At 35.0% G+C, this 16,898-nt stretch overlaps 1 long non-coding RNA gene across 1 annotated transcript; it reads left to right on the top strand.

Moving 5' to 3' along the window:
• Positions 1-6,610: 6,610 nt before the first annotated feature.
• Positions 6,611-10,940, top strand: LOC137475579 (uncharacterized). Its single transcript, XR_010999960.1, has 3 exons — positions 6,611-6,822; positions 8,431-8,475; positions 9,926-10,940. It is a non-coding gene; the product is annotated as an uncharacterized lncRNA (long non-coding RNA).
• Positions 10,941-16,898: the final 5,958 nt, after the last annotated feature.

The raw sequence follows: 16,898 nt of genomic DNA, 5'->3' as shown, positions 1-16,898 counted from the left end.
TAAAATAATAGCTATAGGGTTCTGCTGCTAAAATATTATTATTGTTCTAAAATCTATATTGAATTATGCTGTAGATAAATTAATCTGCATTCTGATCTTGTTTATATGAGTTCATATGCTCATGCCCTTTAGAAAGAGGACATTGTGCACACTTTCAAATGTGTGACGTGTGTGAGAAGGCACAGAAGCCAAGCAACAATGAGGTAAAATGAAGAGAATAGACTTCTTAGCATTGCAAGTACCATCTGTTCTGTAGAAACGCATCCTCTGTGCGTCTCATTGCCACAGTGGTATGACATGTGTTATTACTTTTAATCATACTTTGTGCTGAAGAAAAGTCTGGTTACATGACAGATTCAGAGGTTGCAGACTCCCTCAGAGTTAGTGCCTGGAAATCCAAGACTGCTTAGAGTGTTCAATATTTTTGTTTCTGAAATATAATGACCTATGTAAAATTGTGCAACTGGGGACCAAGTTACTAGGACAAGTATTAATATGAGATGAAGAAAGACAGCATTTACATGACATTTTCAAAATATTCTGGAAAACTGTGTGCTAAGGAATTTGTTGTTGTTTTCCTAGGGTAACATTGTGGACTGTTACAGGATAATACTAGACACAAAAAATGACGGAAGGATTTCTGTCCTGACTCAGACTTTTTGCCCAATTTACTAATTAGAACAATGCTTTGTTTATCAAAACAAGAAAACAGTTCAAAGCCACTATGTAAACTAGTCCTTATTGAGACATCTGTTGTGAGGTCCTCGCATATGTAAGGAGGAAAAACTTGCAGCCCTAAACAATGGTTTTTTTATGCATCATAATAACTTTGTTTATATAATTCACAAAAACACACAGCTAATTCTTGTCTATTCTTAGCCACTGTCAGCTGATGTAGATGCAAGATGTTGTCCTTATGCATTAAATAGAGACACAATACTAATATGGATTGTCTTTTTTCAGTTCCTGAAGTATTAATAACCACTAGTCCTGGAATCACACATTCTAGTTCTGTTTGCACTGACAACCAAATGATGTCATATTTCTCTCTTGGTTAGACCTCATTTTTGTGTCATCAGTGACAATGACCTTTCAAGCACAGACATGTGGAGATATCTAACTTGAGCCTATGTGTTGTCAGGAGACTGTTACTAATATCTGGATCCCAAGATTTTCTGAAATGAAAAACAGCCTTTTGGTCTTGTGTTATATTCAAACAGCATGGCATCCAACTCATGTTACACAGTTATGATGCCCAAAACTACAGAAGATTGGCAATTCACTTAGGAGCTCAAGTACTTTTTGAATGAAAATTAAACATCAGAGAACTGTTTCATTAGATAAAATATTTCAATCAGTGCTGTTTTGAATATATTCCCAAAATATCTTTTCCATTACTATTTTTCCACATAATATTTGTTTGGTAAAATATTTCAATTTAAATGTTTATTTTTTAGCATTCTAATTTGACTTGTCAAATTCTTCTCAGTAGATGCCCATTCTGTAATTTTTTTAATTTGTCAGTACCCATTAGTATTCTAAACCATGTAGAATTGATTGTAACATACAATGTTATTTTTATAATATTGATTGAATGTAATTAATTAAAGAAAAATAGATTATGTAAGTCTTTATAATAATTTTTACTTGTTACTAGAATAAGCTAATAAAACTGTACTCAGAATATATGCTTTCAGAGACCTTATGAATCACCTGTGAAAGGGCATTGTAGATTAGCATTTGCATTTAGGATCTTGTCTTACACATTATCAAATTTGAAAAGAAATGGTTTTGTAAAATATTCATGTATTGTCTTCTAGCTGAGCCTTCAAAGCAGTGGCTATGTTGTAGCTTGCATATTAGAGCAGATGTAAATAAACTCCTACCACTAAAAAAGCTACATAAAATGTGCAAACCAAAACATGTTCATCATAATTGCTTAATATAACTGCAGATAAAACATTAAAAACACATTGCTTAGGGAAAAAAAAACAACATCCAGCATTCTTTTAATTCTATTTTGGTAATTCCCTTTGAAATCCCTGGAATTTTTACCCTGAAGAAAATAAAAAAATGATAATACACTATTATTTATATGATTAGTCACATCATTCTAGTCTTTGGGAGACATAAGAGGGAAGAACTAAAATGTCCTGATTGCTAAACTCCAAATATTCTGATTTCTTACACTTAGCTTTCTCCAACACTAATACAGCAATTTACATATCTATTAATATGTTATACAGGATGTTATCTGACAATTTTGAGAAAAATCATGGGCCACGTCCTTCAGTTCAATACTATCTTTAACTCCAAACTGAACAGAAAATGTGAAGTTCAACTTATGATAAGCCTTTCTAAAAACAGAGATATTCAACTGGTTCAGGATCCCTTCCATTTTATTGTCTGGCTTTCAAATAAGTTCTTATGAGGCTTAGTAGCTGCAGCTGAAATTTTCTGGAAAATATGTTAAATTTTTCTAGCTACAGACATAGTGAACATTTCTGAACATTTTTGATGGTGGTAAAATCACTGAACTTCAATCAGTGATGTATTTTGTGTTTGAGTAAGTTGTCTTTTGACTAGTTGTAGATATCTATGCTTTTGGAGATTACAGAACCAGGTTCTAGAATTCCTTCTTCCTTAGGTACAATTTATGTATTGCTTAACTCCAAAGAATGACATTTGTTCTTTGTGTGGCAAAAAAATAGTCTCTCTTAAAACTAACAGACTTCCTAATTTATTCTCCCATGATCTACTGATTAAGACACAAAGCCCAGGGAATTCTGATGGATAATTAGGCAAAAAAAGACTCCCAGGCTTTGATTCTAACTTGAAATAAATGGCTGCTGATAGTGGTATTAGAATCTGCAGATACTGGCACTGGGAAATAGGACCTCTCATTCCTCATGGTGGCTTAATATTTTGTCAGAAAGCAAGCACTCAGTTAAACAATCCATACCTCTACATTTTCACTTGGTCCTTTAGCTGAACTGTTTGCACAGAGTGCAATATCAGGTGCCCAGCTTGACCTGCAACCTTCTCTGAACTCAGGCCACCCCATTATGGCCAGAGCTTTGATGCAATCCTCACAGGCTTTCCCAAAATGCATGCATTACAATTACTCAGTCCAGAGGCTGCACATATCCCTGTGCTCTGTTTCCTCCAGCAGTGCTTGAAAATGTGCTATTATTGAAAGAGTTAAAAAAAATCCCCTTGGAAAAGCTAATTATTGCATGCAGATACTTCTTTGTGTGATCAAGGAGGGGACAATTTAATAGGCTCTGTAATACAACCAAGAACAAAATTGCTTTAAAGGAAGTCTCTTGTTGAGTGACAACTCTGTTGCCTGAGCCAATTAGGTCCCAATAAAGAGTGTTGAATTGGCTCCTGCTTTCTCATTAATTATGTTCTGTCACAGACATGGGGCTTGATTTAGCAATTTTGTATTACATTAAGATACTGAAAGGAATGGAACAAATGGCTCACTCTGATAATAGGCATTCTATACACGGTGTGACATTTACTATCCAGCTGTCCATAAGGCAGCCTAGCACTTCAGTTCAGGGGTTTATTTGTCATTGCTTCAAAGGGACACTCAGCTTTTCACAAAAAAGAAACAGAGAGGCTAATAGATAGGACAAAATGTACTGCTGATATGCTTTATTAGAGATAGGATGCTAGGGTTTTGCTAACAAGCTCATCCGTTGGGACTAAGCCGAGTTTGCTGTCAATCATCCCACACACAAAAGCACACTAGTTAACAAGGAGAAATGAATTACAGACACTTATTCCTGCCTGTGGGATCACAAATACACCAATCTGTGAAAGAGGCACAAACTCAGAAGACAAACTACATATTTGTCAATAACCTCCTAGAAAGAACCCTAGTAATTCTTTGAAGACCTTTGATTTAGCTTCCCTCTAAAATACATGTATAGGAAATGTTTTAGTTACCATGACATTTTCCTTTGTTACTTGTACAATTTTTCATCACATTAAAAACAGAAAACTGAGGAGGTCTGCAAATGTTGTGCTAGGTATATACACTGCTTTTTGTACCAAGCCACAGGGGGCAGCTACTGTTGTAATATTCATTAATGGCAACAAAAAATTAAATCTCAAAAACTTTAGTTTCAGGCTTTCTTGAATCAATGCGTAGAGCATAATCTAAATCCCAATTTAGGTCTTATATAATAATTAAAATAGCAGGATTTTTTTTTATTTTTAAGCTGGGCTTGTTTTTCCATTATGTATTTTCAAGCATAGTTTTGATCCATTGTTTGCATTACACTTGCAAGTTCAGATTCAATGTGCAATTCAATAAGCACACTGCTTTAAAAAAGCTTTGTTTATGTATGCAAGTCAATATTATTAATGCATATATTTATGTGCATGTATGAATTTAGACATGATTGTTTGACCCTGATTACATCTTCTTGTCAAATCATTGCCATTTATTATGTAACATATCCAGTATAACTGACTTAATCAAGAAATGAAAATCCTTAGGAAACTGGAAATTTCTTTTGCAAAATATTAGTTAATTTGAAAAAATATCCAAGAAAAATAACCTCTAGATGTGAAAGTGCAGAGAGAAAAATAAACAAATATGTGTTGTTGAGAAAAGAAAAACAAGGTTTATTTTCCAGACAGAAATGTGTCATCAAAAACTTTACTGAAGTGTGTATAATCCTTTCCCTCAAGGTCATATCTAAACTTAAGTAATTATTTCCCCAGTTTTCCATGTCTAGAGGATTTTCTGCAATAATAATTCTTCTTTCATGTGTATGGAATAGTGTCTTTAAGATTTTACTACTAGACAAAGTAGTATATATTTGAGAATATCTTATCTGAGAATATGTTATGTTACCCTATTTTGAGGTAGAAATCCTGCAGTTAAGTCTTTCATTGCCTCTTCCATCAGGGTTTAGTGCTCTTTCACCAAGATTAAAAAATGCTCCTTTAAGCTTCTTTCTTCTCTTGTACTTGCTAATGCTGCAGGCCAGGAGTATGAAGGGGTCACCCTCTAAGCAGCTGCCAGAAACAGAACTAAGATGTTCTTGAATAATTTAGGAAAGACTTTTCCCAGTAACACACTCAGGCCTGAGTTTGTGTTTGTGAGCAGGTTCACTGCCAACATTGACAGAGGAACATAGCTCTTCCACCTGAAAAACCTGGATAACAGATTTGGGATCCCTCATGTAGTTAATGAAAAAAAAAAAAAAAAAAACACTCCCAATCCTTCACAGAAATTAATGTACTAGATAGAGGAAAGAGGCTCTGTAGATTGTAGGCAAGGCAATATGTATTTAGTAAGTTAGGCAGAATGATCTCAGGTGAGTTATAGAAAAAGCTAATTAATGCTTCTTCCAAAGTGTAACTTTCTTCCTGAATGGCTAAGACTCTGAGTCTCTGCACAGCATACCTCCAGCAAATATCTTCCAAAGAACTCTCAATTTATAGTTTTATTGTTTGCTTCTTCTTTATAGCCATTCAACATAATCAGAGAAGTCAATATATATGTAATGAATAAATACAGTCTAAAGAAAAAAACTCCTACTCAAGTTGCCTAACCATTTCTGATCCATAAAGGACAGTCTGAACCTATTTATTTTTTCTCATCATTGTTATACTTCAGTCTTGCTTACCTATCTGCTATAAGTATTCTGCTATTTCTGTGATGATTTTACAAACTTAGAAGGAAAGCAAACATGCTACAAAATATATTCAGTATTTCTCTTATCAGCCACTCCATCCTCGTCTCCTGTTGTGTAGGTGGTGAGAATCATCTATCCTCATTATCTTGTCAGGTCTCATACTTGCCTAATTTCAAAATGGCTTCATCTTTTCTAGGTTATAGATATTTGAAATTTTCCACTAATTATTTTTATTGCTGCAACTCTTTTTTATTTCCTTCTCTAAGCAAAAATGAAGCATTAGAAATTTTTAACTTGGATAAGGAACATATCTAGTCATAGTCAATTGAGATTCAAAAGCAGCTGTATTTGAAAAGCATTAGCCATATGGAGCTGGAGAGCTCCTGTGCAAAATAACTTGACCCAGACAGTAATTTAGGTCTGAATTATTTTTAAACATTTGCAAAGAATTAAGAGCTCTTTGGTTTCCTAGATTGTGAGAAAGTATTTCCTCTAGTCTTGGTTTGAAAGACAGATGTCTGCTAAGGAAAGCAGGAGCCTCCCTTGGGATTGAAAATATAACCCCTTTCCTTCCAAGTTATTATAACTTTGAAATTAAGGGGCTCTCAGGCAAAGATATAAGAATAGGAATAACAGTTCTTTACTAGTAAGTATGATAAAGCAAACAAACAACAACTCCGGCATTAACACCAAACAGAAGCCAGAACCCAGTCCCAGCCTTCTTGGCCACAGGCACTCCCCCCTCTGGTGCAGTTCCGGGCACAGCCAGCAGGGGCGCTGCTGGCTCCCGGTGGGCGGGGCAGGTGTGGTGATTCCCCCCTGCCTGCAGGGGGCGCTGTGGCGCGAGCTGAGGAACCACGTGGTCATGGCGGATGGCCTGAATGGCGAAAATGGGCTGTAGCGAGAACCTCGGAGCAGCGGCTGGAATGGCAGGGCAGGCTCACCCGGGGCAGCAAGCAAGAGGGAGCAGAAACTCTGCGGCTGTAGCAGATGGTCAAGAGTCCTTTGTTTGGTGAGGCAGGGTGTTAATAAGGTCTCAGTACAACAGTCACTCTTACGAGCAGAGCTCCACTCACCGTAGAAGGCAGCAGGAGAAAGAACCCCGCAGTGATGGTGAATTCTTCCCACAGTGACTACAGCCTCCTTCCCTTCCAAATGCCAAGTGAGCAAGAAGAAGCTAGCAGCTGCCCCAGCCCCTTTTTTCCCAGCCCAGTTCCCGCAGCATCTCCACCCTCTGAGAGAAACCCTCGGATAAGCGGAGTGCAGCTAAGTGCTCTCCACCCCTGAGCTTGGCAACCTCTTTTATCTCTCTTAAGTACTCGGTCAGTATTGTCTCCTGGCAACACATATGGGAGAAAATTCCCTGAGAGAAAGAAACAAAAGGAAGAACCCTAAACCCCAACCCTCTTCAAATACATCTTCAGTTTTATATAAGTCCTGAATCTCAAGTCCAGTGGAACACAGGGTTTGAAGGGCTGGAGGGATCACATTGAAATTAACTTTTTCTGATGCAGACTTGCAGCCATGGGTCCAGATTATACCAGTCTGGCATGGGTCACAAATTGGACTTTGAGATTGGTTTTCCTTGCACCTGGAGGTAATGAGCTCCTGAAGAACAGTTACAGTAGTAGTAGCAGTAGTGTCCCATCTACGCCCTCTTAGTGAAATATAATTGTGCAACATGGTTGCAGATATAAGTGAAATAAGCCAATAATTAAAAATCATCACTGCTAGTGGTTGGTTTCTTCATAACATACTGCTGGGGGATTTACTTATCTGGAAACAGGCAAGTGGGCTATTCTATCTGATGACAAAATTACTGCTTATAGTTCCTGCTTTAGTAGGACAATTTCCATATGTTCTGTGCAACTGCAAATGTAGGAGAGATTCTTTCAGAGTATGTCTCAGGGAACTGTTAGGAATTCTCACAGAGGACAAGCTCTCTCCATTGCCTATACGAGGAAATTGATGGAGACTGACTTCCAGATTTTGATGACTTGAGGTGCAAATTATGACCTTCTGTTCATCTTTCAGAACATAATTAATAAGTTTATTTTGCTAAATTAATAGCAAATAAGTTAATTTGCTAGGACATAAGCAAGAGTTTCTAGACACCATGCAGAGTTTGGTGTTTCTTTCATATATATTTTTACATAGTATTCAAGTGGTATTTTAAAAACTGATGTCTCCCTCTCTAGGGGAATGTATTTATATCGTTACAGTATCTGAGAATCTTCAAAAGAGAGTTTTACCTGGAAGCTAGTTTGTCTGGTATATTTCATTTGGTCAGTAGATGATTTTATGGGATTCGGTGCATGGATATGTGGTCTTCATACAAATTCCAGTTTTTTAGTTGCTGTGATAATTATTACAATGATGCCAAATGAGTTGGTAATTATACAGGCATGGGGTGAGAAAGCAGTGATTCCTTGCATTTTGATGGAAATTGCTGAGGGAATCTATGTTTCCAGTCACCTACACAACATAGGTTCACTCATTAAATCATTTAAAATCTGTTCCTCACAAAAGACTATGAAAAAAATACATTGTGTGGCTAGGTTGGCAGACTAAACCTAGAAGGTGATTCCTGTTGGAGATAAAGTTTCTGTGCTATGGAAGATGTAAAACTGATGGTATGTCCAAGCTGAAACTCTGAAATATCCCAGAAGAACTATAGCAACATTTTTATGAACAATTTGTATATAGTTTGGGGATGTTCACTTTAACTTTAATGTTACTAATAAGGTGATTTACATATACATCTCCTCAGATCCAGTCTTTTTTGTCTCGGAGGAAGATGGCCTTTTGGATGACAGTAAGTTTAAGGATGGTTTTGACAGTACTAGTGCTTTATCAGTGAGAGTTCTGTAGCTCCCCTTGAGAGAGTACTGTTTGGAGCAACATATGAGTGTCCACAATTTTGCCAAGGAACTGTCCAATTGGTCTTTCATACCAGCAAACCAAAATCCTGTGCAGTTGTCTAAGCCAGTGTATGCAGACTAAATTTGGAGGTCTACTCTACAAGAGTAGAATATCCACTGACTAATGAGATCTTCCTTCTTCACAATGAAGTATATTTATTTAAATATTGCAAAAGGAGGCAAATCCCTGATGATGATGAGCATTAAACACTAGTCTTGGAGTTTACCCTAATATTCCTTCAATCCTTTCATCTCAGTTAAGTTAACAGTTATGAGTCCTCCTCAGCATCTGTTGGTATTTGCCTACATGCCTTGTTGGGTTTTTTGATATTTTTAATCAAATGCATTTGTTTTAATTGCATGTGCATTCAGCATTTTTCTTCTTGCTTGTAATGTCCATTTCTACTAATGTCTAAATTTTCATCATTTCATCTTAAAACTTAACCTAAAAAACAAGGAAAATGAATCTTCAGTTTCTTTTTTACTGCAATCAACTTAATGCAGGATGTTGTCTGTCTACTAGAAAATATTGAAAGGCAGTCATAAAAAACAATTAGCATGTGCCTTGGGAAGGAATCTGAAGAACTGGGATAAGATCTCAGTTAGAAGATTGTCTGTGAGGTTACCCAGACCATCTGTAGCACTGTCACTGAACACAAGGCACAAGACCAGGAAATCTAGATATTTGCAAGATGAAATACTTGGGAACTCTGATTTAAAAAAACCCTAATTATTTTCTGTCTTCATAAGCCAGAGTTGCAAAAGATGACATATTAGGAACAGTTTAATAACCACAGATGTCCAGTGACAGGTAGTATTCTCCTCTAAAATAGCTTTACAATTCTACTACATTTTTTGAAAAATACTGCTTTTTGCTTTACAAAGCTTCAGACAAATGTTATTTGATGTTCCTGATGCTTCTGTAGTCTAAAATCGGTTAAATTTTGGCTTCACCAGTAGCATATTAAGTATCACTAACACATCAGTCAGTGTGCCCTCGAGATTTTTTAAAATATAAATTTGTCCTTTTTCTTGGAAATAAATATGATATTCACCCTGAACGCAGATGGTATCACTTTTTTACACTGTTATAAACTTTCTATTCATAATCCAAAATTATTTTCAATTTATAATGTAACTATCTTTTCTTTCATTTTCCTCCCATATCCTGGTTTCTGTGCTGATTCTCATGTGACTATATCAGAAGTCTACGTAGATCAGGGAAATTTTAGATGGTGGCTAAAAGCCTTTCATTCTTTTTCTCTAGAGGACTAGGAAACATAGTGTAACTAGGATGTAGAGATAGTCTATGAATGTCAAGAAATGATCCCTGAAATCTCTCAGGCCTTACTGTTTTACAGGTGAGCTTAGGGATTCTAGAAGAAGGTGCATACCTTGCAATCTCTGCTGACTTCGAGGAGAATGTGGCCAAGCTTTGTAAGATATGCTAAATTCACAGATGAATGAAAATTTCAGAGACCAGTCAGGCCTGAGTTATGGACTGTTATCTGTTATTACTTCACATGGAATCCACATGATGATCAAATGGTTACAACTAATCAGTTTTGGAACAAAAGTCTAACAACTAATTAAAATAACCATAAAAAGTCAGTTATTTTCCCATTTCAGTGTGTTTTTTAATTCAACAGAAATTCAACTCAACATTGAGTCTAGATAAAACAAATCATTCTTCGTTGCTCAGTTTTACTGTTTCAGATTTTTAACCTAGGCAATTTAAGCCGAAATAGTAAGCTAGAATAAGATATCTTTTCTTATGCATATAAGTAATTATAAAGTTATTAAGACATGAAGCATAAATTTGGTGCAAATGTTTCAGCAAAAAACGTTGGAATGCAATACATGAAAAATTAAAGGTGTGCTCTAACTGCAGCATGGCATTTCAGATCTGAAATCTGTTTGACAACACTGTTAAGTTCACTTGGCCATATGATAGGATCTCAAGGAAAATAATAATGCAAAGGAAATAGTAGCTAATTGCAGTTTTTGTTTATGAACTGATTCAGTGAAACATGTTAGATTGTATATCTTCTCTATAACTACATTATGCTAATTAGCTAATAACACATTTTCCAAATGATTTTTAAATAGCTCTGTTTAGATTCTGACTCATACAAGTAGCAAGCTGTTACTTTTTTTGCATGAGCTACAGTTAGTGATTAAAAATTATGTGCGTGACTCAAAAAGAAAAGTTCAAGTTTTAAATAATCATAAAAAATGCTTAGGCAGTCCAGTTGAGACACAAAATATGAAAGCGTTGTCGTAATTAAAGGACTGAACAAAATTAGATTTATATTCTTTCTTTTTAAGGATATGGAAACAGGTCCTACGGACTTGACATATAAACAATAATAATACAAAATATAAAATACATTTTATAGTTTATATAATATATGAAAGGACAAAAAATAAAGATATCTTTTTGTAACTGTTTTAAGCCAGAATTGTAACTTGGAATTTTCTGGTTTACTCCCTGCCCATGAATCAGATGTAAGTTATCCAGCAACGGTGTGAATGTGTTCATATCGCCAATATAAAACTAAAAAAAAAAAAACACGTCATGAAATAGATATGAGAAGAAACATCTTGGGGAAAATATGTATTACATGTCATAGAGTTTTAGTCACTTCAAACATTTGTTTGAAAATAGCCCAGTTGTTTAAATCACTTAATGAGATACCAAAATAAAAGCAATTAAGAATTTTGTTTGGTTTTTTTATTGTTATTTAAAAGCATTCTTGTCAGTAGAGATTATAAAATGAAAAAAATAAAAATAAATCCTCACAGATTCATATTTTTCTAAACACTATTCAAGTATATAGGACAGTAGGATTAGTGATCTAGAAGAACTCAAAATACTATTCAAACAACTAGAAATTATGCCCATATCTTATGCATTATAAGTGGCATTTCAAAAAATCCATATTGAATTTGAGTCATAAAATTGTTTTTTCCTTTTGGTGTGACAATGGGCTTATAAAATGCAGGTCTCAAAATCAGCCTGCATAGAAATAAGAATAGTCTAACCTATAATGAACATCACTTGGTATCCTGATTTTGCAAATTTGTTGCTGAAGGACAAGGGATCAAAAGTGTGCACAGTTAACAAGAAGGTTCACTTTCATTTTCTTCAGTCATTTGGGAGTGTTTTGAATGGGTACGTTTTTGGTAATCCTTCTGAGATCATAGTTTTCATGTTTTACAGCATTTCAATTCCAAATTAACACCCACACCAGAAAAAAAAATCAACATAACTTCTAATAAAACACTACATTTACAGGTATTGCTGAGAAATTTATGTTAAGAATTCTACTTCATCAATGCTAAGTATTAAATTATTTTATAGGTACATATGCAGCATACTAATTATGCTACCCTTGTCTGCACAGAATTTTCATTTTGAACATACTTGCCTGAGGAACTCTTTCTGAATGTCATGTGGCTGGGTTAAGCTTAGAAATTCTATTGATTACTGCTTTACTTTTACTGTCTGAATTGAGCAAATACGGGCAATAAAGTGTTTTCATGCAATACAGTAGTATTACTTAGTATAATGATCACATCTCCATTCTGCATTATCTTCCTGTCTGCATGGAAAGTGCAAGACAGAAAAGGCTAAATATAAATGAAGCCTTCCAAACCCCTTGAAAGTGCTTTTTTGCTTTTTTTTTTTTTTTTTTGAGAACTATTAAAAGTATGCTAAAACTCCAAGCAAAAATTCCATCAAAGAACTGACCATTTCATAGCCTTATATTTCTTTAGTCTACAGCAAATTTCAAATTCCAAGACATTAGAACATGTCTGGAGATGCAAAAGTTAAAATACATATAATTTTTTAACTCTGTTATTCATTTGCTACTGAATATCAAAATAATTTTTTTCATGATGAGCACACTAATGTGGAAATTTCAATTCACATTTTAAAATTAATTTAAATAGTCTGCTACCCTCCCTTTCCTCTGTACATTTTAATTAACGACAAGTCCATAGAAAATACAAGACCGTAACAATAGATGTCAGTATGCAAAAGTCCTTCTTCCCACACAAGCAAATTCCTCGAGCAGAGAACCCCATTCCTATTTTCATGTTCTTCTAGATACATTGAATTTTCTATTCTTTCTTGTATGGCAGCATGGCTTTAGGAAAAGTTGGGAAATATTCCCTGAAAGATATGATCAAAAGCTAAGCTATCTTGGACTTGTGTTGCAGAGCCTTTAACATTGGTGTAGTTTCATATTTAGGAGCCAGTGGTATACTGTTTCCACATTAGCTATACAGCTTCAGTTCATCTTCTGATATTCTGCTCTAGGTAGGCAAATCTGCTCTGAGAATCTTAGCAGAACTTGTGGAAGCATATTTCTGGGGGAGTGCCAAAAACTTTCTGGCAGCTCAAGGAAATTATGGATAGATAGAGGAACTTAACCATAATTCTTTGGAAAACCTCTAAGAAATGAACAGATACTGACAACACATGCTAGACCTTTTCTCAAGAAGAGAACCAGATAAGTGCTCCGATGTGAGCTCTTGCTCCAAACTCAGAGTCTGAAAAGCAGCAGTAACAACACAACTGTGGTGTGTCAGCAGAGGCAATCCTGGCAATGAGTATGGGGAAGCAGCACCGAAAGCTGCAGCTGATAGGAGCTATGGCCATACCAGCTCCCCATCTGTGGTAGGCGCTATCAGTACTCGACAATTATGGCACCTAAATGGAACATCTTTTTTAGACCTAAACATTGCTCACAGACTGGTGGATGAGAGTTAGATTTTAATTCTAGCATGTGTCTCTCCTAGATACATACAATCAAAATGAAGGGAAGAAAGCTTGAATACCTTATGGCTTAGTGACCTGTAACACTGCAGGGTATTGTAATCACAGCAGTAATACTGTTGCCCGCAAGTGTGACTGCCTAGCTGTAAAACACAGGCATTTCTCAAAATGTGAGAGCTCTGGTTGATAATTCTGACATGCTTTACCTTCAGTAAGCCTAAGGGAGCTTCTGCAATCCTGAATGTGTAATAGCAGGAAGGAATATAGTTTATATTTACCTCTGTCTAAGTCTGGCAGACTTCTAGTCTGCATTTAATTTCTTTCCAAACAAAGGGTGTAATGCCAGAACTTTAAAAGCCACACACAATGGAAATTATTGTCTCAATTTACTAATGTGTAGATTCCCAAGGGACACCTGCTCACACTTCTCTACTAAGATTGTCAGTTAGGCGCTTTGGCCAAGTTCTTAGCCCTATGGCTTGTATAATGTTGGTCTATTGTAAACTAGGTGCACAATTGCAGCATTTTGTGATCATCTAAGGGAAAAAAATCATAGACGGGATCTAAGTAAAAATTGTTTGTGTTGTTCAAAGGCTTCATTAGCTTTTTGCTGGTAGTGAATGTAAACTTCATTATTATGATCTGAAGTTTTAATCAATTCCTTTTTAATTTGTGAATTTATTTTTGCACATTTCACTAGTGACCATACTCAAATTAGTTATTCCACTGCAATGAAAACTTTTGTAGGACTTCCATATCATCGATTGTAATTGCAAAATAGAAAAAGAAAAAAAAAAAAACAGACAGATGCTTAATCACGGAGGGTGATACATGCGTTATCCTGAGACACCAAGGATGCAATTAAATTGCAGTAGTGATTCTTGGGTATTTTTCTAGCTTTTTTGTTTTTACCATTTGGTACCAAAAAAGTTTACAGAATAAATGTGTTTTGGTAGTTTCAAGTGAGTTTACTATTAAATAAAATTTTAAAATCAAGAAAGAAATAATATTCTTTTTAGGATTTTGAAAATGAAAAATCCTTGAACTTCCTACTTCTATTTATTACAAACTGCTAAACACCAGAGACATTGAAAACTTGATCTTGAAACAATCAGAGGAGAACTAGACGTTCTCACATTTTAAGATCTATTTGCTTCTTATAATCTACAGAGTACCCTATAGTGAAAATCATAGTTTATTTTGTTAGAATACCAAGTTCTTACGAATTAAAAAAATATTTGTAGATCAAGCTTGGGATAGACAGTGTTTGCATAGATTTCTGTTTCATTAACGAGATGACAGCAAATATTTCCAACCATTTTGAGGGAACTACTTAGATATTTGTTTCTAATAACAAAGTCTGTGTTTTACACTTTCAGTGTGAAAGAAACTGTCTCAGTAAAACAAGGACACTGTGATCCAGAAGAGGTTTCATTTAGAGCACTAACAAACTTCCTTCTTTATTTTAACTGCAGTTTCATACTATGACATAACAGCAGTAATATTGTTATTTACTATGTAACCTATATTTCATATACTTCTTATACTGCAAAAATAAGAAATACTCATTTTAAACCAATATTTTGAAACTTTTCAAAACAAAAATTTCTATGGTGAGACTTAGCTTCTTCTTTCCTATAAGTTTGTTGATTCTTCCCAATTTGTTTTTTCCCTTTCTGCCTCCCAGATTTAATGTTTTTGTCTTTTCACTTCCAGTCTGAATTGAAATTTTCAATTTTCAATGTCTGCACTGATAAATTTGAAACTATGTTTACTTTTTCTTTACCTGGAAATTTACCTAGCAGATGATAGCTTATACCTGATATCACTAAGAAATCGTATGCTGTTACAAGGTACTGTGAAATGAGCAGTGACATTATTCTTCTAAGCAGTTCTCCTCATCAATAATATAAATTGCAGTTATTGGTTAAATAAGTTTGTCCCATTTCAGCTGATTACATTAAACACCTTTGTTTTAAACTCACAATGATGGTTAATTTTCTTGGGTATATCAGTGTTAATTGAGCCAAAAATCCATCTTTCAACTGCATATCAAAATATAATCACCATTGGGATGTCTGAAAACATGAATCATTGAAAACTAAGTAATTCTGTTTGTCAGGAGCTGTGATTATTATATGAGAACCATACTGTTAGGTGTCCTTTTTAAAAAACATGACATACCAAATTGCTGAAAACTGGTGTTTACCACTGTAGCATTTCATTCTTACTTGTCATGTTAAATCTTGTCACTTTTTGTTATGTTGTTTCTCATCATATCGCAGTTGGATGTGACACATTCAGTTACATGACATGACTCATTGCAACTTGAGAAATCATAGATTTTTTGGGAAGAATTGTTACTATAGAGGATGAAGCTTTTCAAAAGTCTTCTTGATAAAATATGTTATTGACATTGCTTTTTTTCTCTTATAAATGGGTACTCTTTTACATATCTTACACTTCATTCTGATCCTCTACTCTTGCCTTTTTATTTTCAGAAGCTTTTTGTGGTTTGTAGCTTTAAAAAATCTACAAAGAGATCAGACTTAGTTATACTTTACCACTGCACTAGGAGAATCTTGTGGGACATAGTGCTAAAAGTATTACTGAAGTCTATATAAAACATGTATTGTCTCACCTCACCTACCACGCTAGTCATATATAACTTCTTGAGTCCATGGAACTTGAAAGTTGAAAAAATCAAAAGTTATAGGATATCTTTTTTCTCATCAGTAGGGGCCTACATGATGTCACTAGAGTTTCTCCTGTAAAGAAAACTGTATGAATTTTCCTTTGATCCAAGCTAGCAATGTAAAAGGCATCTCTTGTTTCAAAAACATAACGTCTGTGGTCCAAACCAGAACTTCTGAAGTTTTACTGTCACCACCATACCACTGGCAGAAAAGTCATGGTGAGGCTGTGTTGAGCCCACAGAAGTATGCTAGCATCTGAATCTTTTCATGGATGTTGAAAGAGCTCCCTACTATTAATCCCCCAACACTATACTCAAAATATATTCTTAAAAACCTGAGCTAGAACTGAAACACTGAAAGTTTTCACTAAAATTATTAAATACATTTTTACTTGCATTTCATCCATCAAGAATATTGTAGAGAAAATTTCCTTCTGGTTTCCATGGGAACAATTTTGTAAATGTATAGGGATTCAAAATGTAACATGGTTGGTGAAAAACTTGTGAAAATAAAGTGCGTTTGCAGTTTTTCTTACTTGATAAATGTATGGAGAATTAAAACCTTTGACAAGAAAGGAGTGATAGCATATGATTTTCTAGACATATGGGAAACGTGTGCAAACTCAAGAGGCATGAATTATTCCTCTTGAACAAAAAAAAAGCTTAGCAGATGTTAGTGTGCAAGGACCGTGTAAACATTCTGGGGGCTTAAAGAAGGGTAATTTTAAAAATTCATCAATAGGAATAAAGACACATAAAATTGCAAACCAAATATTTTTATAAAATTCACAGGCAATAAGTAATTCATTAGTTACTTTTCTCTGGTTGGTTTGAGC

Source organism: Anomalospiza imberbis, chromosome 6 (genome assembly GCF_031753505.1).
Source record: "Anomalospiza imberbis isolate Cuckoo-Finch-1a 21T00152 chromosome 6, ASM3175350v1, whole genome shotgun sequence".
In the NCBI taxonomy this organism is placed as follows: Eukaryota; Metazoa; Chordata; class Aves; order Passeriformes; family Viduidae; genus Anomalospiza; species Anomalospiza imberbis.
Note: the sequence above shows the minus strand (reverse complement) of the source record. Positions and strands in the feature narration are given on the sequence as shown.